Here is a 23,556-nt window from a genome sequence, read left to right on the forward strand (position 1 = left end):
TATCTTATATATCCCTCATTACTTATCACCTCCAAAACACCATATAAAACTTCAGGTTGTTTGAAAATCTCAAACCATGCATCAGAGTATCAGTAGGATATCTAACCATGTCTGTAAGTGCTCATCATTATGTATCTGTTCCAAATGCAAGCTCTGACAAAAGAGCAAGATTAGTTTTGTTCTTTTACATGACTGAGAATAAACAACTTGCTAATGAACAGCATCCATTGTATAGCTTATCACACTGAAATGCATACAAACTCCTAGCATTCTTGCTACTCTGGAAATTGCTTTGAGTAGAAAAGATTTCATTAAAGACTAATATGGTTTATTTAACTCCATCCACAAAATAAGTGTTCTTTATTGTTTATGACTTTGATTTCACTTCACAGAACATAGGAAATGGGGTTATACAGACTAATAGTAGATGGACCTAAGTAGAAATATAATCAAAGACAGACCATGAAAACTTCTATATGAAAATAACAATGTATTTTTTAAAGTTGTAGTTATACAATTGGATTTTGATTATTTCACTAAAATTATAGCTAATATGAAAACATTCAAGATTGGATATATTATGTTTGTACTATAAATGAATGATTCATTAAAGAGCTATTCCTGAGACCTGAAATAATCTCATAAAGCACTAGATCTAACCAGAGTTGGGAACTAGAACTTTGGAATTTGAGTACTTAAAAGAATTTTAGGGATGGGTGAATTCTTACTGCCTTCATTTTATAAATGAGGAAACTAAGGCAAAGAGCAAATAAGTGATAAACCCAAGGTTGTATAACAAGTTAATGGCAAAGTATAGTATAAAGCCCATTTTTCTTAATTTCCCCATCTAGAATAGGTGAGGTTTTGCTTCATTACTCCCTTTTCTTACATTTTCTCTCTATCTTTGTCCTTCTTAAAGTCCTCTGACCTAGGTGTCTAGTACTCTGATGCTGTCTCCCAGTTGCTTTTTACTCTTTGCATTTATTCCTCACGTGTCCATTCTTCCCAGGAGTAATCTGTGCTTCTGATTTTTTCTGGCATATTCTGTAACTAATTTCAAATATTGTAAAGTCTCTTAAATGAGAAAAAAATATCTCATAAGAGTTTAATTCACATGGAAAAATCAAATGATTTAAGAATTGTCTTTCATTTAGATTTTAAAATACACAGTTGAAGCAACATCAGTACATATATTTTTGGCCATTGCTGCAAATGGAAAGTGACTTGGGACCACAGTTGAACTAGAAGCGAGGATCAGGCTGCTTTACCCATGGGAAATTGAACAGACATTTTAGTGACCTTCATTTTCTCCCTGAAAAATAAACAAACAACTATTTTTAATGAAAGTATTCTTCTGGCAATGATGTATGTTAGTGAGTCACGGAATAGAGCAATCTCCAAAAAATAAAGTGAAGAGAGCAAGAGAAAGGGCACACAGTGGATTGAGCAGGCCTAACATGCTCCAAGTAAAAAAATTGCAGTTGGGGAAAAAGCCCTGAAGATGTCAATAGAGAGATGTATAATCAACTGAGTCAAATAAACAAGAATTTATAAAAGACCCTACTGTGTGCTAGTCACTATACTAAGCAGAGGGGGCACAAAGAAATTCAAAACGAACAGTTCCCATTTTAAAAGTGCTTATACTCAAATGGGGGACACTACACACAAGCAACTTTTTAAAAATTATGTACAGAATAAATCGGCCAATCATCTTAGAGGGAAGGCACTTGTTACTTTAAGGAGGATTAGGAAAGGCACATTGCCTAGGTTGAGATAAGACCTTAAGAAGTCAGGTGTCTGTGAACACAAGAAGATAAAAAACTGAAATAGGAATGAGAGGTTTTTTTTTTCTTCTTAAATTAATATAATAGGATTCCAGAGAGTATAAATGGAAGCGGTGGGAGGAGCACAAAAGGGACTCTGAGGAGTAAGACTAAAATGAATAGGGATAATGGAACAAGAAATTGTGATAGGGGTATTTCTTTTTGCCAGTCTGTGAATTTGCATCACAGTGATTTCAAGAAGACAAATGATTGATTTTCTTGACTTGCTGAATAATCATCTTTACTCATTCTCTATCTTCATTTACCTGGAGGTTAAGATAAAGCCTCAGTACTAAGGCTCAGGTCCTATACTTACCCAGATCAGAGGGACATCAGTTGGTGTCCTCTGTAGTTATGAAATACTAGTGTTGAGTTTTCTGCTTCTCTGGGTAATTTATGGAAGCCTAGTCCAAGTCTTGGCTTAGTGTTAATGGAGAACTCTGTTATTAAATCTGGGGTATTCCTCATGGCAGACTCAGGGGAGAGAAAATGAGAGAATCCAAGGTCATGTTGGTAAGTTTCATAGTTCAGTAAAAGACTGATCCTATCACACAATCACAGAATATTAGAATTAGTACAGGACTTAAAGGTCATCTGGTCCAAAATTAGCATTTTGCAGGTGAGGACCCTGGTGCTTATGGATGCCTTATATGTCCTTCATTTTATAGATGAAGGAAAATAAGGCTCAGGAAGATGAAAGAAGCAGAATTGATATTTGAACCCAAATTTTCTGATTACAAATTCTCTCATTCCTCTATACTAGAGATTCTTGGCCTGGAGTTCATGAATTTACTTTTCAGTATTTACTTTTTCAAGTTTGTTTCAATTTGTTTTCAATTTGTTTCAGTTTATTTGCAACATAATTTGTGACCTTTGTAACATCAATTATTTTATTCTAAATATTTAAAAACATTATTCTGAGGAAGTATTAGAGATTTCATTAGCCCTCCAAAGAGGTCTGTGACACAGAAAAGATGGTACACTGGGCAAGTCACTGTTCTTGGAGTCAAGAATATCTATCTGCTTATTCCTTTCTGTCCCCCTCTCTCTACACCATGTGTCTAGTTCCAGTTAGTCTTAATCAAAAAACTTTAGATCAATTTCATGAAAATTCCCTAATTTGAGACCCCCAAAGAGCCCTCTAACTTAGTCTACTTTTAGATGAGATAAAAATTGAAAATAAAAAGTCATTAACTCTTAATATGAGACCTTTCACTAATCTTTTTTTTTTATTTTAAGGGAAGGGTGCAGAAGATTAATCAATATTCTTCTTCATCCTCATATCCCAACACTTGATCAACAGTTTCCTAGGGGACATATCTGGAGATACTTGACTGGAAGACAACCTTATTGTTTGATAACTGTAAAGAAGCATGGATGACCACCATATAAAGTAAATATTACCTTGTTTATAGGAACACATAATGTCCCATGAACTGGAAAAGTTCTCCCCCCCCCAAAAAAAAAACCCAAAGCAAAACATCACAATTTCAAGGTTTGTCCATCACATCAGTTTACATCATAAATAAGATCATAAATAAAATTATTTTTGTACAATATCAGCAAAGTAAAGAGTATAGAAAAGAGAATAGAGGGAACAACTTGGTGCATTCACATTTACTGAGTTAGAAGAAGCCACATTGAAGGAAGTCAAAGAGAAGGAAGACAGCTATACTTTCTTTGTATTGTATACTTTCTTTTCCTAGGATTTAGCATGAAACGGTAGGATCTGAAGCTTCATTTGATCTTTTCTCTAGTACTTCCACTTAACACACCCAAACACTGATACTGTGAAAAGACTTGCCTAGGATCACACATCTAATAATGATCAGAGGCAAGATTCAAACCCAATGCTTTCTAACTTTAAGTCCAATATCTCATAGTACTTTTCCACACCCACTACTGATAAAAGGGTAACAAAATATTCATTACATCAGTAAAATATTTCCTCAAGTTCTTCTAGGTTAACAACATGACATACTTCTAGTGGATTATGAAGGGACCTCAGAGAAACACTGTCATACCCAGACCATAAGAATTCAAGTAAATAGGAAATATAAACAGAAAATAAGATTAGAAAGGAAGATACCAATGAGAACAGTCAGGTATCTGAGACCCTAAGGCATTACCCTCAGTGCTGGTGATTTGCTTTTCTATCTTATTCTGACTTTTGACACTAATCCATAGGATTTTCTCTACATTTTTGGACTCAGCTGACCCTGGTTAAAGAAACTGGATTCTGATATCATATATTCTTTTCATCAGATCATTTCATTATTGTCTTTTCTTTTTTCCTGTATGTGGCAACAATTTTCTTGTAGTACATATCTCCATATTTCTAACACTAACCTGCAAATGTGACCCAGATTTCTGTGCTTCTTTTAGGTTTTCTTACTCAAATCTTCCTTGATTTTAGGCTCTTCCTTCTCCATTACATTCTCTATACAACTACAAAATTAATATTCCTACAGCATTAATATTCCTAACCACTCCTCAACTCAAGAAGCTATAGTGGCTCCCTATTGCCCCCTAGAATAAAATAAAAACTCTATTTCATGTTAGAATCTTTCATTATCTAACTCTGTTCTCTCTCTTTAGATTGATTTTTTTTAGTTCCCTGCACATATGCAATGTTATAAAGAACCTGATATACTTACTATTTCAGGTTACAGTAGAGCACTGGTTCTGAAGACAGGAAATCCTGAGGTAGGATTTGACTTAGAACATACTAACTCTACTAATGGAAAAGCTCCTTATCCTTTGACTACTTCAGTTTTTTCATTTGTAAAGATGGGGATCATAATCACAGCTACCTCACAGGGCTATTGTAAAGATCAATAGGTAATATTTTAAAAGCATTTAATGCAAGACTTGTCCATGGGGTTTTCTTGGCAAAGATAATAGAGTGGTTTGGCATTTTCTTCTCCAGTGTGTTGCCATTTTGCTGATAAGAAACTAAGAGCAGAACCAAGAGAACAATGTACACATTAACAACATTGAAAAAAGCATCTCCTCTCAGCATTTCAGAGAGCTAGGACAATTGCATTAGACTGACTATGGACAATACTATCCCCATCCACAGAAAGAAGAACAAAAAAAAAATCCTCCAGAACCTGAGGAACACTACATTCACTTTTTTATTTATTTATTTTTTTATTCTCATTTTGTACAAATGTTTTTTTTACATTAATAAAATATTCTTGTTTACAAGTAAACAAAATACCCCTCCCCCATGAATATAGATAGACTTGCTTGGGCGAAAAAAGTAAAGGGGAGAGAAAAAATTAAAATAAAAAAAATAATAGTAATAATTGTAGGTATGGCCAGGTGGTGCAATGTATGAAGCACCAGCCCTGGAGCCACGAGCACCCGAGTCCATATCCACCCTTGTAAACCCAATAATCACCCAGCCGTGTGACATGCAAGCCACCAGATCCCCACTGCCCTGCAAAAACCAAAAAAGAAGAAAAAAAAAGACCCAAAATAAAATAAAATAGTAATAATAGTAGGGGTGGCTGGGTGGCAGACAGAGCATTGGCCCTTGAGCCAGGAGCACCTGGGTCCAAATCTGGCCCCAGACACCCAAAGATCACCCTGCTATGTGGCCCCAGGCAGGCCACCCAGCCCCACTTGCCCTGCACCCTCCCCCAAATAATAATAACAAAAACATGTGCTTCAGTCTTTGTTCCACCCCCAACAACTCTGTCATGGGTGGATCACATTCTTTAGGATAGGTGCATCACAGAAGTTACTTCCATATTTTTCCAACATGCCACTGCTGATCGCAACTCCCTCTTTTCGTATTTCTCCATTACCATGTACTATATTTTCTCTCTCCTTTCACTCTGACTCTGCTGTAGGGTTGCTGAGTGGCGCAGGAGACAGATCCCTGGTCCTGGGGCCAAGAAGCCCTGAGCCCCCATACCACCCCTTAAGCTCAGAATCCACCTGGCCCTATGGTCCTGGGCAGGCCATCCAATCCCAGCCCCTTGCAAGAAGTAAAAAAGAAAATGTGTTATATCTGACCACTCTCCCCCCATGGTCCATCCTCTTCTCCTTTATTCACATCCCCACCCCTTCCCCCTGCTCCCCGCTCCTTCTTACTCCAGATGTCTATACCCCACTGAGTATATTTGCTGTTTCCTCTCCTAGCCATCTCTGATGAGAGCAAAGGTTGCCTCATTGCCCCTTGCCTCCCCCCTTCCATATCATTGCAATAGCTCATTGTAATAAAAAAAAAAATTATTATGTGAAATATCTTGGACTATTCCCCTTCTCCTTTTTCTTTCTCCCATTCCATTTCCCTTTTTTTCCTGTTGACTCCATTTTTACACCATATTTTATCTTTGAATTCAGCTTTCTCCTGTGCTTCAACTATAAAAGCTCCCTCTACCTGCTCTATTAACTGAGATGGTTCATATGAATATTATCAATATCATTTTTCTATACATGCAGTTCATCCTCATTAAGTCCCTCATATTTTCCCCTTCTCCAATCTCCATGCTTCACCTGAGTCCTGTATCTGAAGATCAAACCTGTTCAGTTCTGGCCATTCCAAAATGAACATTTGAAATTCCCCTGGTTCATTGAAAGTCCATCTTTTTCCCTGGAAGAGGACATTCAGCCTTGCTGGGTAGTTCATTCTTGGCTGCATTCTAAGCTCTTTTGCCTTCTAGTATATTGTATTCCAAGCCCTGCGAGCTTCCAATGTAGTTGCTGCTAAGTCCTGTGTGATCCTGACTGCAGTTCCACGATATTTGAACTGTGTCCTTCTGGCTGCTTGTAATATTTTCTCTTTGACTTGGGAGTTCTGGAACTTGGCTATAATATTCCTGGGGGTTGGATTTTTGGGATCTCTTTCTCGGGGGGATCGGTGGATTCTCTCCATTTCTATTTTGCCCTCTGATTCTAGAATATCGGGGCAATTTTCCTGTAGTAATTCTTTGAAAATGATGTCAAGGCTCTTTTCCTGATCATGACTTTCAGGTATTCCAATAATTTTTAAATTATCTTTCCTAAGTCTGTTTTCCATATCAGTTGTTTTTTCAGTGAGATATTTCACATTTTCTTCTAATTTTTCATTTTTTTGGTTTTAAAGTATTGATTTCTGATTTCTGGTAAATTCATCAATCTCCCTGAATTCTATTCTTTGTCTGAAGGATTTGTTCTCCTCTGAGAGTTTTCTTATCTCTTTTTCCATCTGTCCAATTTTGCTTTTTAAAGCATTCTTCTCCTCAATAACTTTTTGAACTGTTATATCCATTTGACCTAAGCTGGTTTTTAGCACGCTGTTTTCTTCAGCATTTTTTTGGATTTCCTTGACTAAGCTTGTGCTTCCTCATCTTCAGACTGAGTATTTTGATCCTTCTTGGGCTCATTTGCAAAATATTTCTCAATGGTCTTCCTCTTGTTTCTTTGCTTGCTCATTTTCCCAGCCTAAGCCTGTTTTTTGGGGTGCTTCCTGAGCTTTTGGGACACTCCCACAAAGATCTCAGTGTGTGAGGCTCTGTCCTCCCTCCTGGTCTGTGAATGACCATAAGCACCCCCCTCTGCCACAGGGCCAAGGGGAGGCTGTTGTTCTATGGGGGTGCCTAGACTGGGATCAGGATCTGAATGTGGTCAGAGCCCCAGAGTCCTGTTCCAGGGGCAGAGGACAGAGCTTGGCAGTCTCTCTCTTCACTCCCCTCCTTCAGCTCAATGGGCTCATGCCCTGGGGGTACCTGCTTACTGGCTCCACCTGCTTCTGTCTGGGCTGCAGAAAGACCAAGCTGCTCACTGTGTGCCCTGAGGGCTGGGCTCTACCTGCTCGCTTTGGCAGAGGTCCCCGCTGTTCCCCCACTTTGTGCCCGTTGCTCCTTGGGGTGCAGCTCAGGAGACTCCCCCGCTGCTGTGAGCCTGGCTCCCAGCATCCTGGGGCTGCCTCTGGAAGGCTGAAGTTCTTTTGCTCTGGTGGGCCACCCCTCCGGTGGTCCACCCCTCCGACCCTGGGGGAGCAGAGCCTTTCTGCTCTTTTCCAGGTTACCTTGAGTAGGAGAACTGCCTCACTGGGTCACTTTGTGGGTTCTGTCTCTCGAAAGTTTAGTTAGTGTCCTTAGTTTATGAATTTTTATCAGAGAGCTCTTAAGACTCCATCCCTTCATGTGGCCATCTTGGCTCCGCCCCTACATTCACTTTTTAAAAACATCTCATGTATTTATTTCCCTTAATCCTAATTCCTCATACCAAAGATGGCTAACTAGTAAACATGCTTAACACAAATGTGTAAATACAATATTCACCAGACTTCACCACTGCGGGGAATGGGATGGGAAGGGAGAGTGGAAGGAAATTTTGTAGCTCAGAAATATGTATAGGTATATGGATGAATGTTAAAAGGAAAAACCTTCATAACATGTTTTTGGAAAAGTAAAACCAATAAAAAATTTTTTAAAGAATAAGTCAAATAGGGGTTAAATGACCTTCCCAGGGTCATTTGAGCTAGTAAATGTGTGAGACTGGATTCAAACTCATATCTTCCTAACTACAGGCCTAGTATTCTACCCACTGTACTATCTAGCTGCCCCGGTATCAAACATAGGCAGTGTTTAATAAATCCTTATTCCCTTTATTCTCTGTATTGTATCATGCCATTGCCTGGTTCCATTCTTTCTCAAAGGCTAAAAGACTTCCCTTTTTCATATTTCTTTCTTTTTTTAGTCTCATTCAAGTTTCAGTTTAAGTGTTGCTTCTTCTGAAAAGAGTCTGTCGATGTTCCTTATTCAATACTCCCCCCACTCCATTACTTTGCATTGAATTTATATATATATATATATATATATATACATATATATATATATATGTATATATTACCTTTACTCATCTGTTTATATTGCTGTTTCCAACAGCAGATCTAATCTCTTTAAAGGGAGAAACAGTTTCATTTATATCTTTGAATCTGTAGAGAATAGCATATTTCCTGCAATACATATGGTGCTTAATAAATTTTGAAATATTAAATGAATCCTGATTCCAAACCAACTCTACAACAGAAAAGAAGTTATTTTATGTGCCAATTACAACTGCAACTTTAGAATCCACTAAGAATTATATATGTTATTAATTTAGAAAAAATTCCAAGTTTGTATCTGATCTAATCCTGATTACATATAGCTGTGTGTATATATATATCAATGATATCTGTGTTCACATATGTAATGGTACAAATAAGAAATCCATGTTTGTTCATAGTTGAGTACATAAATTTACTTGTTATTTCAATGATCTTAGAATAAAGATGTCTAAATTTACTTTTAAATGTATCAGTGAAAAGTTATTTTTCTAAAGATTGGTAAGAGCACTGGCCCTGGAATCAGGAGGACCTGAGTTCAAATGTGACCTCAGACATTTAATAATTGCCTAGCTGTGTGACTTTGGGCAAGTCACTCAAACTCCATTGCCTTAAATAAATGAAAATTTTTAAAAATTTCAAAAAAGATTGGTGAGTTACTCATTGGCATCCAACCATATGATAAAAGAATGTTTTACTACGCCATCATCAATTTACTAACCCATAAAAGCAGCATCTGCTTTTATGCTCTGTCTAAATCTCATCATTAAGTAGTGAGATATCAAAAATGTATAGAGAATTTTCCTCTCCTGAGAAATGGTTTAGTGGGAAAAGTGCTGGTCTAGAATGCAGAGAGATCTCTATTCAAAATATGTGTGATCCTGGTCAAGTCACTTAACCTTTTGGACCTCTATTTTTCATTTGTAAAATGAAAGGTTGGACTCAAAGCTTCCTTCGTTTTCTATATCCATGATCCTATGAACTCTACTTCCTCCTCTATACCTGAGTAGAGAGGCAGACTGTGTGAAGGCTTTGTCTGAACATTCCCTAATGTGTTTAGCCCCAATTGGGATTGTTCTTAAATGAATATCAAGGATGGCCAGACCTCTCCATACATTTCTCCTCAACAACCTGTAGACCAGCTCCTCAACTTTCATGCCTCTCTTTGTAACTGTTTCCAGGTCTTCTTCTAAACCTGTAGTGAAGGCACCTGGTAAACATGCTTTGGCTTTTTGATGGATTAAAAAAAAAATTAAAGAAGTTAGAGCAGGTGAACAAATACTGATTTTTCTCCTTAATTGATAATAAATCTTTCTTTAAGAAGAGAATAGAATATCTGTAAAGGAAATGAATAGCTCAGGAGATAAAGAGATTCAATTAAATAATAAACTTACCTGTCAAATCTCCAATCCTAATGGAGAAAGGGACAACTAAGAGATAAAATTTAGTAAAGAGAAGAAGCTTCTGGGCATGAAACAATCGGGTCTTCCGCTGAGTGAGTGAGTGAATCATAAGTCATGTGGATCAAACCACAGTTTTTCCAAATGCAAAATAAAAACCAATGCAAGGCAGAAGGTGGGAAATACAGTTCCCAGCAGAGATACCAAAGTTGGGGAATTGATCCAGCGGCCATTAGGGAGCACACAGTACAAAGGAGAGAAATAGGTATGAGATTTCTTTATCCTAAAAAGATGTCTTGTACAGAGGTAGCATGCAAGCCACACCTTTGCCTCACCCTGTTTATTGGAATTACTCCTTGATGATATGATGATACATCATCAGGAAATATTTCCACTAGGGGAGAATTTAGTTATAGTATGTAACTCAATTCTCTCTCATGAAAATAGACTTTCTAAAAGGAAATATCTTGAACTATATTTGAAAAGTGGCCTGAAGAATGCATGAAGGAATTTCTATATTCATAACAAGCTTTCTAAATGTCCTTCACTTCTAGTAATTTCAAAGGACACTTCACAAAAGCTGTTTTGAAAGTGCCAATTAAGCATGAATTTCTGTATCTGTTCTCTATCACCATGTTTTTCCTATTAATAAAATGCAGAATGATGTCTAGCCTCTGATGCATTTCTCTACCTTAAGGATGTATTTTATTTTAAGAAGAACATGTTTTTAGTTTGACAACTATAAATATCATTTGGATAAAAGGAAAGAAAAAAACATTTCTACTCATTTTAAGCTAAAAGAAATAGTTTCTTGTCCTTTTCTGAAATTCTCATTTAATCGAAGAGGTCCCTTATCCAGTGTTAAGACAACAACAAAGCTGTCTTTTCAGTGGTTTTGCTCCTTGTGGTTCAATATGTAGATACAAAGAGACAATTCCTTTTTCCTTTCACTGTATTTTTTTGGGGGGTATTCCCTGCACACCAGAATGTGATCAACATCTGCTAATTTCTGTCCATTAAACAGATTGTCATAACACACAAGCATGATGTTTTATTTGTATGGCAGAAATGAGACTTATGACCCATAATCCATCATCTTCCTGTCATATTTTTATATGTTGTCTATTCGATCCCCAGGATAATTGAGAAAGCATAAAGCAAGACCCTGTTTAAGTTATTGACCAGCTGTTGATGTGTCCAGCTGAAGAGGTCATTGTGGTTTTTTTTTTGGGGGGGGGCACAGAATGGAGTCAGCTTTGCTTTCCTCTAAGCCAAGCATAATACAGGTGGGATGTCCCCTAAAGCTTTCACTTGAATTACCATGTCTAAACTTTCTAACAGGCTTTTGTCTGAAAATATCATATTACAAGGAATTGAGAATGAGGAATGAGAGGTTTGTTCAAGGTTTGTAAAAGAGAAATATGTGTAGAAGCTTGTTAGGTATTCTCTAAAGAAAATCATCAGATTGCATGTTACAAAAGGAAAAATACATCATAATATTTTCTATTTTAAAATGAAAATTTAAGCTGGTTTGAAAATGTAAGATTGTGTATTGGATAAAGAGATGGTCTTGAAGTCAGGAAGTCATGGGTTCAAGTACATATAAAATGGCTTTCCCCATCATAGTTTTGATATATCAAGAGTCAGCATAAGAAATTAAATAGGAATATTTGGGGAGTTTTGTAGAAACTGCAAATAGCACACAGAAGACAGCAAACAAAAAAGAAGTGCATGAAATATATTTTATATAGTACATTACTTATATTTGTATAGTATTATATATCTATACAATATCTATCTACTATTTATACAGCATATTTCTGAAACATATATATGTAATATATATTTTACACTATTTATATAACATAATATTAGATAATATCAATCCAACTCTAAACAGCCTATAAAAGAAAAAATGAAAAAAAAAAAAAAGACTTTTTCTCTGGTACAAAAGGAGGGCCAAAAATTTTTGCATAGATTTTTCCAGATTGTGGGGGTGCCATGTTCCTCATCCCTGTCATGTGGAAGGGATAACTGTACAATTCTGATATATACTGATTGATCTCTGCAAGTCACTGACCCTCTTGGTGGTCTAGACAATTTTTTAAGATTCAGCTGTAGAAGAGGAACTAAGTTGCATTGATATGAGTGCCTTCTCAGATTTTCCTATACTAGTGAAATTCTTACCTTCTAAGGGTTTCTTAGGTCCCCTCTTATAAACCTCACTCTTTTCAAGAATCTGTTAGAAAACTGCTGTTTGTGATTATTCAATCGACCTGGTTATTCATTCAATCAATCTTAGAAGAAAAATGTCTCTATTTGTGGTTTTTAGTCAAGGAAAGATGATTTTTCCAGTGTACCTTCCCAAATGGCACCAAATTGAGGAAAGGGTAGGGAGCTTAAGGCGATATTCACTAAGCAAGTCTCCAATTATATCTTATTTTCAAAAACTCCCGAAAGGCAAATCCCACGGACTTAGTGTCTGGAATACAGCATCCACCTGGCATGCTATCTACCACCATCTGTGTGCCATGTCATTGAAATGAATTTGTCTGCTGGGCCCAGAACCAGTCAGTAACTGGCACTATTGATATGTGTTTAGAATCTTGTTTTTGCAAAATGATGTTTCCCTGGATCCCAATTTTTAGACCCAAGGATCCGGTGAAGATCTAGATGTGGATCTTATCTAAGGTCAGTCTGACTTTAGGCTGTAAAATCCATACATTTTTAGATCAGCTAAGGATGACTTAATTCTAAGAGCCAGCTGGTTTCCCTCTCTTGCCCATATACACATCCAATCCATCTCACAGTCTTTATAAATATGGAGACAATTCAGGATCTTCAGAACTTTTTCTTGTAGTCTCCCTATTATTTTTCTTCTTAATGAATTTTCTGTTTAGCTATGGGGAAAGGGGTCATTGGCTTGTGGAATCATAGGACTAGAGGTAATATCTTACAGAGGAAAGAGTGGTAGAGTTGGAGTCTGGACCTGGGTTTGCTTCCTGTCTCTTTCAATTATTATCTGTGTGATCAAGATATAGCTTCTTTGTCCCTCAGTATTTTCATCTCTAAAAAGAGGCAATAATATTAAATAATCTTTCATTTCTAAATCTTATGGCTTAGAGTTGAAAGGGACCTGCTTTAGAGATCATCTAGTTTAGGAAGTTCTTAATCTTTATGTGTCATGGGTCCCTCTGAAAGTCTGAAGAAGTCTGTGGACCCATTCTCAGCATCATGTTTTGAATGCATAAAATAAAAAAATAATACATAGGAAAAGCTGACTAAATCATATTAAAATAGTCAAGCAAGTCTCACAGATCCCCTATTAAACAACTGTGTTTTTAGTATAATCTCTTCATTTAAAGAAGAGAAAGCTGAGACTCAGAGAGATGAAGAGATATATAGAAACAGGGCATCTGTGCTTTCTTGGTGTATTGAATGATGCCTTGTATATTGTAGGAACTGAATAAATATTTCTTGAATTGTTCTATCAAGAGGACATTTAGAAGATATAGCAGGGAGATAAGAATGCTCTGTAAAAAGTCTATACTGGCAGAAAGGAATGACCTTGAATAGAATAGACAGCATAATTGCCAGAAGTCAAACAAATAGTCATTTCTGCAAAGAGTTCTAAGAAAGCATCACTGTCTGACAGAATGCAAATGATGTTAGGAAATTTAGTCACAGTTAATTTTGCTTTGTCGTATTGGAATACATTATTTAGTTTTAATGTGTCTCACTTTCCTTCTCTGTCAACTAGATCATTTTCAACTAGACCTATTTCAAACCTGTCCGTTTAGAAGCCACTTTGTATCAGAAATGAATTGTTCTATGTATGCAATATTTGTGTAATAAGTGACATCTAATTAGCCCAGATATTGATATTTGCTGTTCCTTTACTATTCTATCAAATAGCTATACTTTCTAAAAGGAAATTTGGGAGAAAGAGATAAAGAAGAAAGATGACAATGAGAAAGAAGTGGAAGAAAGAAAAGAATATATATGGTAAGTTTTACTGTTGTTTTATGTTTTTATTTTTATTTTTGTTGATGCTAATTAGTTGGATTCTTTTGGAACTCCATATCCATTTTCCAGTTCTATAATTCATGAGGAAATCCTTCATTGTGGACCAGAAGCACAGTTATATAAAAATGAATTACAAAACAACTGTATATTATACTGAAGGCAAAACTCTACTCTGTTTTCATCATCTCTTCTGTAGGATTAGCATCAGTCAATATATTTAAATTCAAATTTAACTTCTCTTTCAAGATCATCTTCATTTGCATCATTGTAGTCATTGTGTAGAATGTTCTACAGGTTCTGCTTGCTTCACTTTGCATCAGTTCATACAAGTGAATCTTTATTTTTCTGAATTCTTCATTTGTTGTTTTCAGTGACAACTTAATATATTTTAGATGGTTATATACTTGCAGCTAGGTGGTACAGTGGATAGAGCACCAGACCTGGAGTCAGGAAGATCTAAGTTCAAATCTGACTTCACACACTTACTAGATATGTGACCCTGACCAAGTCAATGAACACTATCTCAATTTACTTATCTGTAAAATGAACTGGAGAAGAAAATGACTAAAAGGGCAGCTAAGTAGTGTAGTAGATAGAGTACTGGCCCTGGAGTCAGAAGGATCTAAGTTCAAATCTGGCCTCAGACACTTAATAATTACCCAGCTGTGTGACCTTGGGCAAGTCACTTAAAAAAAAAGAAAATGACAAAAGATGCCAGTATCTTTTCCAAGAAAATCTTAAGCAGACTCATGACAAGTCAGTCACAAATGAAATGACTGAATAATATCATTACAATTAAATCTAAGCAAAATTTAATTTTTTGGTTTTTGTGAAAGCAGAAAATGTGGCCATTTGAAAATTATGGTTCATAACCTAGGTCTATGAACTTTAAAAATTATAGATTTATTTCAGTGTAATGGTAATCACATGAATTTAATTTTATGCCTTTAAAAATAATTCTCTAAGAAGGAATCCACTGATTTCTTCAGAATGCTGAAAATTTCAATGTCACTAAAAACCCTGCCTTAAATGATAATAATTAATATTTATGTGGTATTTAATAAGTCCTAGTCAGAGTGATAAGTAATTTATTATTATTATTATTATTATTATTATTATTATTATTATTATTATTATTATTATTATTATATCATCTGATCTCCATAACAATTCCAGGAGATGGGTACTAATATTATTCTTATTTTACAGATGAGGCAACTGATGTAGACAGAATCTAAATGACATATGTTGAATCATACATAGATAGTGTCTGCCCAACATTCTAAAAGGCTCACTCTACAGACCTATATATTGTTTATAATATACATATATGGGTGAATAAATATATAAATATGTGTGTTAATGGTTGAACCCTTTTTATGATCATATATCATTTTCTCATAACTCTATGCAATCAAGCCTTGTATGATAGCCCAATTGAAGCTATTATTTGCCTTGGAGAATTTTAACAATATATTGATTTTTCATTTCTCAAGCATAGAGAATCAAATCAAATTTATAAAAATAAGACTCATTTCTCACTTGATAATCAAAATGTATAAACAGTTTTCAGATGAGTTCGTCAATATTATCTATAATAAAATTTAAAAATGTTCTGACAATATGAATGAATGTAAATTAAAATAACTCTGAGGTACTACCTTATACCTATTAAATTGGCTAATAGGACAGAAAAAAAGAAAATGACAAATGCTGAATGGGATGTAGGGAAAATGAGACATTAATACACTGTTGGTTGAGTTGTGAACTGATCCAACCATTCTGTAGAGCATTTTGGAACTATGACCAAAAGGCATCTGACCTAGCAACACTACTTTTAAGTCTGTATCTCAAACAAGATGAAAAACAAAAAGGAGAAGGATTTATATGTACAAAAATATTTATAGCAACTCTTTCTGGTAAGAAGGAACTGGAAATTGAGGGTATGCCTATCAGATATTTCGGGAATGACTGAACAAATTATGGTATGTGATTATGATGGAATGCTATTCTACTATATGAAATGATGAGCAGGAACCTTTCAGAAAAACCTGGAAAGACTTACATGAGCTGAGATAAAGTGAAATGTATTGCATATGAAATAATAACAGTATTGTAGGATGATACACTATGATTGGTTGGTTCTTGTCCTTAGCTTTTGAAGAAGACCAAAATGACATCACTATGTCTGAGACAAATTACAGTGGATCCTACTGTGGCTGATCAGACCAATACAAGCTTCAAATGCTCTACCACAGGTTGGGCACAAATAGTCCATGTAAATGCCTGGGGTAGGTACTTCAAAAATTATGGATGTCACATTTCCTTTGAGCTGCTTCATTTATGTCTTCATCATAGAGTGCAGTACCCTTACTGATTAGGGCATGGCATGCTGGGTGGTCCTGTGCCAGTGTCTCCCAAGCTGTACAATCAATTCTAAAATTCTTCAGAGTGTCTCAGTATCACTTCTATTTTTTTTTCCCTTTAGAATTTACAAGGCAATGGGGTTAAGTGGCTTACCCAAGGCCACACAGCTAGGTAATTATTAAGTGTCTGAGGCCAGATTTGAACTCAGGTACTCCTGACTCCAGGGCAGGTGCTCTATCCACTGCGCCACCTAGCCGCCCCCATATTACTTCTTTTGACCCCCTTGTGAGCGCTTGCCCTATATGACTTCTTCATAAAATAGTTTTTTGGCAAGCACATGTCTGGCATTCTAACAATTCATCAGAGTTGCACACTGTAGTAATATTGGAATGCTAGACAGTTTAGCTCAAAAAAGGATCTTGGTGTTTGGTATCTTCTCCTGCCAGGTGATCTTCAGAATCTTCCTAAGACAATTTTTTTTAGGTTTTTGCAAGGCAAATAGGGTTAAATGGCTTACCCAAGACCACATAGCTAGGTAATTATTAAGTGTCTGAGACTGGATTTGACAGGTACTCCTGAGACTCCAAGGCTGGTGCTTTATTCACTACGCCACCTAGCTGCCCCTTTCCTAAGACAATTTTAATGGAAGTGATTCAGTTTCCTGATATGGTGCTGATAGACTATCCAGGTTTCACAGGCATTTAGCAATGAGGTCAGCAAAGTAGCTTTGTAGACCTTTGGTAATCAGTTTGGTAGTCAGTCTTCTCTGCCACATTTTCTATTGGAGCCTTCAAATACTGAGCTAGCTCTGGCAAGGCATGTGTTAACCTCATTGTCTATGTGTACCTCCTTGGAAAGGACACTGCCAAAGAAAATGAACTCAAAACTTTTCCATTTTTTTGTAATTGATAATTCCACATATGGATGGTATGATGTTGGTTGTTGGAGCACCTGTGTTTTCTTGGTGTTAAATGTTAGACCAAATTAGCACAAGAAGCAAAGAATCAATCCAAACTTTGCTGCATCTCAGCTTCAAAGGCAGCATTGAAATCTGCAAATAGAAGATCATGTACCAACACTCTCTCCACTTTCATCTTGTCTTGTAGCCTTTTCTTGGCTTGTAAACCTTGAGGATATGCTCATCCTCAGTGAAGACATTTGATAACATAACTGAAAACATCATACTAGAAAAGTATAGGAGCAAGGACATATCCTTGTTTTATTTCATTGATGACTGGGGAATCTCAAGAACATCATCTACTCTCCAGAACCTAGGCATGCATGCCATCATGAAATGGACACTCAATACTGAGGAATTTCTCTGGGTAACCAAATTTTGACATAATTTTGATGATATAAATGGCCTTGAATAAGATCTGCAAATGTTCTATACAGACCTCTGTTCCATTACTGGCATTTTTCCTGGAATTGTCAGGTAGCAAATACCAAATTGACTATTCCTCTACCTTTTCTGAAGCCACACTGGCTCTCATCTTTCAGGTGAAGGATCAGCCTATTGAGGACTCTGGCAAGAATATTACCAGCAATGACTAGAAGAAAAGTATCCCTGTGGCTGTCACAGAACAAGCTATTCCCTTTACCTTTATAGAGATGGACGATGGAAGCATCCTTGAATTCTTAGGGAATAACCTCTTCATGCCATATAACCTGGAAAATTTCAGTCAGTTTTTGGATGAGCAATGCACTCCTACCTTGTAGATCTCAGCTGGAATAGAATCAACACCAAGTGCTTTGCCACTTGAAAGGAGTCTAATGGCATTCATAATCTCTTCTTCAGTTGGAACTTCAGCTGCTTGACTAAAACTTGATGTAAATGGTCAATGGTTACTGCATTGATTGAGAATGATGATCTGTTAAGGACACTATGGAAATATTCAGGCCATCTCTCTAAGATCATATCCCTATTGTTAATCAATGTAGATCCATCAGCACTTAGTAGTTGAGATGCACTATATGCCTTTGGCCCATAAATATGTTATAATTATGTTGTCTTCAGGCATCATAAAAGCATTCTGGTTTGTTACGAACTGCATAAAATTGAATTTCATCTGCCTTCTTGCTGAGCCAAGAGTCCTGCATCTCTCTAAGCTTTGTTTGGACTTTATTTTTGATGTAATTAAATGCTGCCTTTCAGAAATGAATGAACTATCCTGTTGTAAACCCTGTGGAGTTCTCATTTTTCATTTAACAGCTTCTGTATTTCCCCATCATTTTTATCAAAACCTTTCACTGGAACTGCTTGAGAAAAACATATATACAGCACCAACTTCAGTAAGCTGGCCTTCATTTGTCAGTCTTGTTTCACTTAGGGCTGATATTTGGATATGACATCTGCTTAGTTCTTTCACAACAAGAGCTGTTTGTCTTTCAAGTCTACAAGTCTATTGGATCTTGTGTTGTTGATGAGTGTGGGCACAGCCTGTGTACTGATGGTGAGTGGAAACTTCTTTCAAGAAGTTTTGCAGATTTTTTTCTGTCTTGACCGCACTGGGGAATTCCCCACTTGCCATGATAATTAGGCCAGTGTTGAATAAGCACACAATTTTTAGGGTATCTTATCTAGCTCCTTCCTCACATGAGGAGATGAGCAGTGGAAACCTTAAAATGGCTGCTCAGTCATCCAGGGGACTGCTGAATCCCACTGCTGCTTCCAGTTAGGAGAAGACCACATAGCCTGGGTTGTGACTACAACTCCCAGTGTATTCACACCTGCTGCTTCATCACTTGCCTGTTGCCACAGGACTTTGAGGAATGGTTATGAGTGATGTCTTTTGTTGCAGGTGTAAATTAGATTTAAGTGAGGTAGAGCTGCATGAAGTGTACCTCCTCACTCTCTATTCTAAAGTCATCATGATCCAGTAAAGCAAGACAGAGTCAAGACAACTGGTGATGGCTTTAGATGGTGTAGTCAACGTCTAACCAAGCTCCAAGTGTTCCACAGCACCTGCTTCAGTTGGGTTTGTGACCTTTGGAACAAATTGTTCTCCACCCATTCCACAAGTGGAAGACTTCACATGATTGGGGTAGACACCACCCCCCACTACTCACAACTATGAAAGACTTAGCTTTTCTCAGAAGTACTACAATCCAGGACAATACTGAAGGACTTAAGATGAAGAATGCTATCCATTCCCAAAGAAAGAGTTGATGGGTTTTAGAATACAGATTGAAGCACGCTATTTTTTTCTTATTTTTCTAGAGGTTTCTTTTTGGGAGGGGGGTCTATTTTTTCTTTCACAACATTACTATTAGGGAAGTGTTTTGCATGTTGACACATTTATAGAATCAATTCGCTTGCTTTCTCAATGTGGGGGTAGGCAGAGAGAAGAAAATTTAGAACTAAGTTTTAAAAACATGATAAAAATTGCTTTTACATATAATTGTTTTTACATAAGACCAACAAATAATAAAAACTTATAATATGATGCACCTGCATACATGGTAAGATCAAGTAAGAATATTTTATAATTACATTATATTATATTTTATAATTACTCTGGTTGGGCTTCACCCAGTATGGATTGACTACACCCAAAAAAGGTCCCTACACAAAGCAGCTATCCCACATCTTAGATAATTCAAGGTGGAAATATCATCAACATGTAGTAATAGGATTCTTTTCAAGCCCTCATCACTTTTCATTGGAACTATTGCAATAGCATCCTGATTCATTTATCTGCTTCAAGTCTGCCTGTTCTCTAATCCAACATTTATAAAACACTCTTGAATTACATATTTGACCATCATCTCCTCACTCAAATGCTAATGACTTCTTATAACTTTTGAGATCAAATACAAACTCCATGGTATTGACAATTCTTCATAACATGAGCCTCTCTAACTTTCCAGGCTTATTAAACATCTTTTCCCTCTATGCATTCTATAGTTCAACTAGACTCATCTTATTCCTCTCACATGATACCCCACCTTTCTCTATTTCTTTGTTCATCACTCCTGCTCAAATTCATCTTTTGTAATCCTTGATATCTCTCAGGACACAGATCAGATTCCATCTTCTACACGAAATCCTTTCTGGTCTCCTCAGTCATTGGACCCTCCTCCACCAAAATTGTCTTCTGTTTTATGTTTTCTAAATGAAATTCTAATTTTTCCCATCCAAAAAATATAAACTCCTTCAGGACAGGGACTATTTTGGTTGTTTTTGAATAGCATACTTCTGCTACAGTGCCTGATATATAAATACTTATTAATTGCAAGAGAACTTACAGATCATCTGGTCCAATCTTGTCATTTTGTAGTGATGAAATTTTGATCCAGAGAGTTGTAGTGATTTGCCCAAGATCATAGAGCTAAGATACATAAATCTAACACACTTTCTATTCAGCACCTCTGCCTCTTGGTTCCCTTTCATATCTGAATTTATAAAGTAGTTTTATAGATATTTTTGGTGTTTGAGTAAGAAAAGTAAGTTTCTTTGCTATTGTGATGCCTGAAAAATCTGAGACATGGTTTCTGTATAATTAAGGACAATTTATTTATTAGACTAACTTATCAATGGTCAGTGGTTTCTCTTGATAGTTAAAGACCCCTAATAGAAACAATGAATAACTTATATTTTTGAAAGAGAATGCCCCTGGCAAAAGAAATAAACCCTTATTGGTGGATATTGAAATGAAGAGGTGGTCTAGAAGTGTACAGTTCCTCCTGCTAAAAATGTGATTCAACCACCACCAGCAATCTAGACAAAGAAATCCATCTCTAGTAAATAATCTAGTTATTTTTCTCCTTTATGAGCTGGGTCACCCTAAGCTCCAATGGAGAGGGTACAGGGTCCTGGGCTCTTTGCTTTGTTGTGAGAACTCACCTTGATTAGAGAAGTAAGGTCTTCTAGTTGAGTGTGGTCCAGACCAAGATTGATGAAGTTCCTCAGGATTAGGGCAATTTCTTCTATCAGTCATGTCCTTAAGAGACTGACTGACTGATTTACAGGGAATCATCCCTGAAAGAGAAATAAAGAGAAAAGACTTTAATCTTAATTTAATAATTATGCAAGGTCTTATGGTAACAAGCAAGTGATGAAGCAGCAGGTACAAATATACTGGGAGCTGTAGTCACAACCCTGCATTTAGGCAGCCCAGGCTATAGGGTCCTTTCTCTGCTGAAAGCAGCAGTGGGATTCAGCAGCCCCCTGGGTGACTGAGCAGCCCTTTTAAGGAAAGCACTGCTCACCTCCTGATTTGAGGAAGGGGCTAGAAAAGGTACCCTAAAAATTGTCTGCTTACTTAACCCTGGTCTGATTACCATGTAGGTGGGGATCCCACAGTGCAGTCTAGATTAAAAAAAAATCTGCAGAACCTTCTTTGAAGAAGATTCTACTCACCATTGGTGCTTAGAATATGCCCACACTCATAGACAACAACACAAGATCCAATGGACTTGAAAGACAGAAAATTCTTGTTGCAAGGGAGCTCAGCAGGAATCATATCCAAATAGCAACCCTAAGAGAAACAAGACTGACAAATGAAGACCAGCTTACTGAAGATGGTGCTGGATAGATGTTTTTCTGGAGTGACTGCAGTGAAGGGGAACACCATGATGCTGGGGTAGATTTTGCAATCAAAACTAATCTAGTCAACAATCTTGAATGCCTACCAAAAGGAGTGAATGACAGACTCATGACAATGAAATTTCTACTACCAGGAAAATGCCATGCTATCATTATCATCAGTGCCTGTGCTCCCACTATAAAGAACACTGATGAAGTTAAAGAAAATTTTTATGAAGACCTGGAGACCCTTATCATCAATGTACCAGAAGAGGAGAAGCTTACAATTCTGAATGACTTTAATGCTAGAGTAGGCTCAGATTACTGGACATGGCAGGGTGTCCTTGGGAGGAATGGAGTTGGAAACAGCAACAGCAATGGTCACCTACTAGTGAAGAATTGTGAATCTCATGACCTTAACATCACAGACATTTTCTCCTATTTACCTAAATGCAATAAAACTTCCTGGATGCACCCTCCTAGCAAACATTGGCATTCATTAGACTATGTAATTGTTAGGAAAAGAGATAGAAAGGATATGAGAGTGACAAAAGCAATGTGTGATGTAGAGTGCTGGACTGATCACAGACTCATCCTCTTCAAGCTAATTATTCACATTCAGTCAAAGCTGCAGGACCAAAGCAAAATGAATACTAGAAGAACTAATGTTAAGAAATTAGAGTCTCTCTGAGGGAGGAACAATTTGTTACTAACTTGGAGGGGAAACTGAGCCAACACACAGTGGCAACAATGGAACAGAAAAAGAGTGGGCAGCTTTCAGAGATCTGGTATCCAGCACTTCATTACTCATCTGGGTCAGAACACTCAAACACCAAAACTGGTTTGATGAAAATGATGATAACATACTGAAGTGCTAAATGAAAAATGAAAACTCCACAGGGGTTACCAGCAATATAGTTCATCCATCTCTAAGAAGGCAGAATTTAATTCCAGCAAAAATGAAGTACAAGAAAAGCTTGGAGAGATGCTGGACTCTTGGCTCAGTAAGAAGGCAGATGAAATTCAATTTTATGCAGACACAGCAACAAACCAAAATGTTTTCATCATGCCTGAAGGCTATTTATGGGCCAAAGACTTATAGTACATCTTAACTACTCAGTGCTGATGGATCCACATTGATTAATGATTGGTACATGATCCTAGAAGGATGAACTGAACACTTCCATTGTGTTCTTAACAGACCATCATTAATCAATGCAGAAGCCATTGACCATTTACCTTAAATTGAAGTCAATCAGCTCCTAGCTGAAGTTCCAATTGAAGAGGAGATTTTGAATGCCATTAGACTCCTTTCAAGTGGCAAAGCACTTGATGCTGATTCTATTCCATCTGAGATCCACAAGGCAGGGGATCAAATGCACAATCAAAAACTGACTGAAATTGTCCAGGTTATATGGCATGAAGAGGTTATCCCCCAAGAATCCAAGAATGCCTCCATTGTCCACTTCTATAAAAGTAAAGGGAATAGCTTGTTCTGTGACAACCACAGGGATAGTTCTCTTCCAGTCATTGTTGGTAAGATTTCTCAATGGAAAATGATCCTCCTTGAGAGCCAGTATGGCTTCA

General features: G+C 36.8%; 1 long non-coding RNA gene across 10 annotated transcripts in view; it reads right to left on the reverse strand.

The window, feature by feature from the left end:
- Nucleotides 1-342: 342 nt before the first annotated feature.
- Nucleotides 343-23,556, reverse strand: part of LOC141502840 (uncharacterized) — a 368,212-nt gene continuing 344,998 nt past the window's right edge. For all 10 annotated transcript variants that reach the window (XR_012472672.1, XR_012472662.1, XR_012472669.1 and 7 more), the window contains 2 exons: nt 21,289-21,423; nt 343-1,312 (listed from right to left, as the gene is read on the reverse strand). This is a non-coding gene — a long non-coding RNA (uncharacterized LOC141502840). The remainder of the gene's footprint in view (nt 1,313-21,288; nt 21,424-23,556) is intronic.

This window comes from Macrotis lagotis, chromosome X (assembly GCF_037893015.1).
Source record: "Macrotis lagotis isolate mMagLag1 chromosome X, bilby.v1.9.chrom.fasta, whole genome shotgun sequence".
Lineage (NCBI taxonomy): Eukaryota > Metazoa > Chordata > Mammalia > Peramelemorphia > Peramelidae > Macrotis > Macrotis lagotis.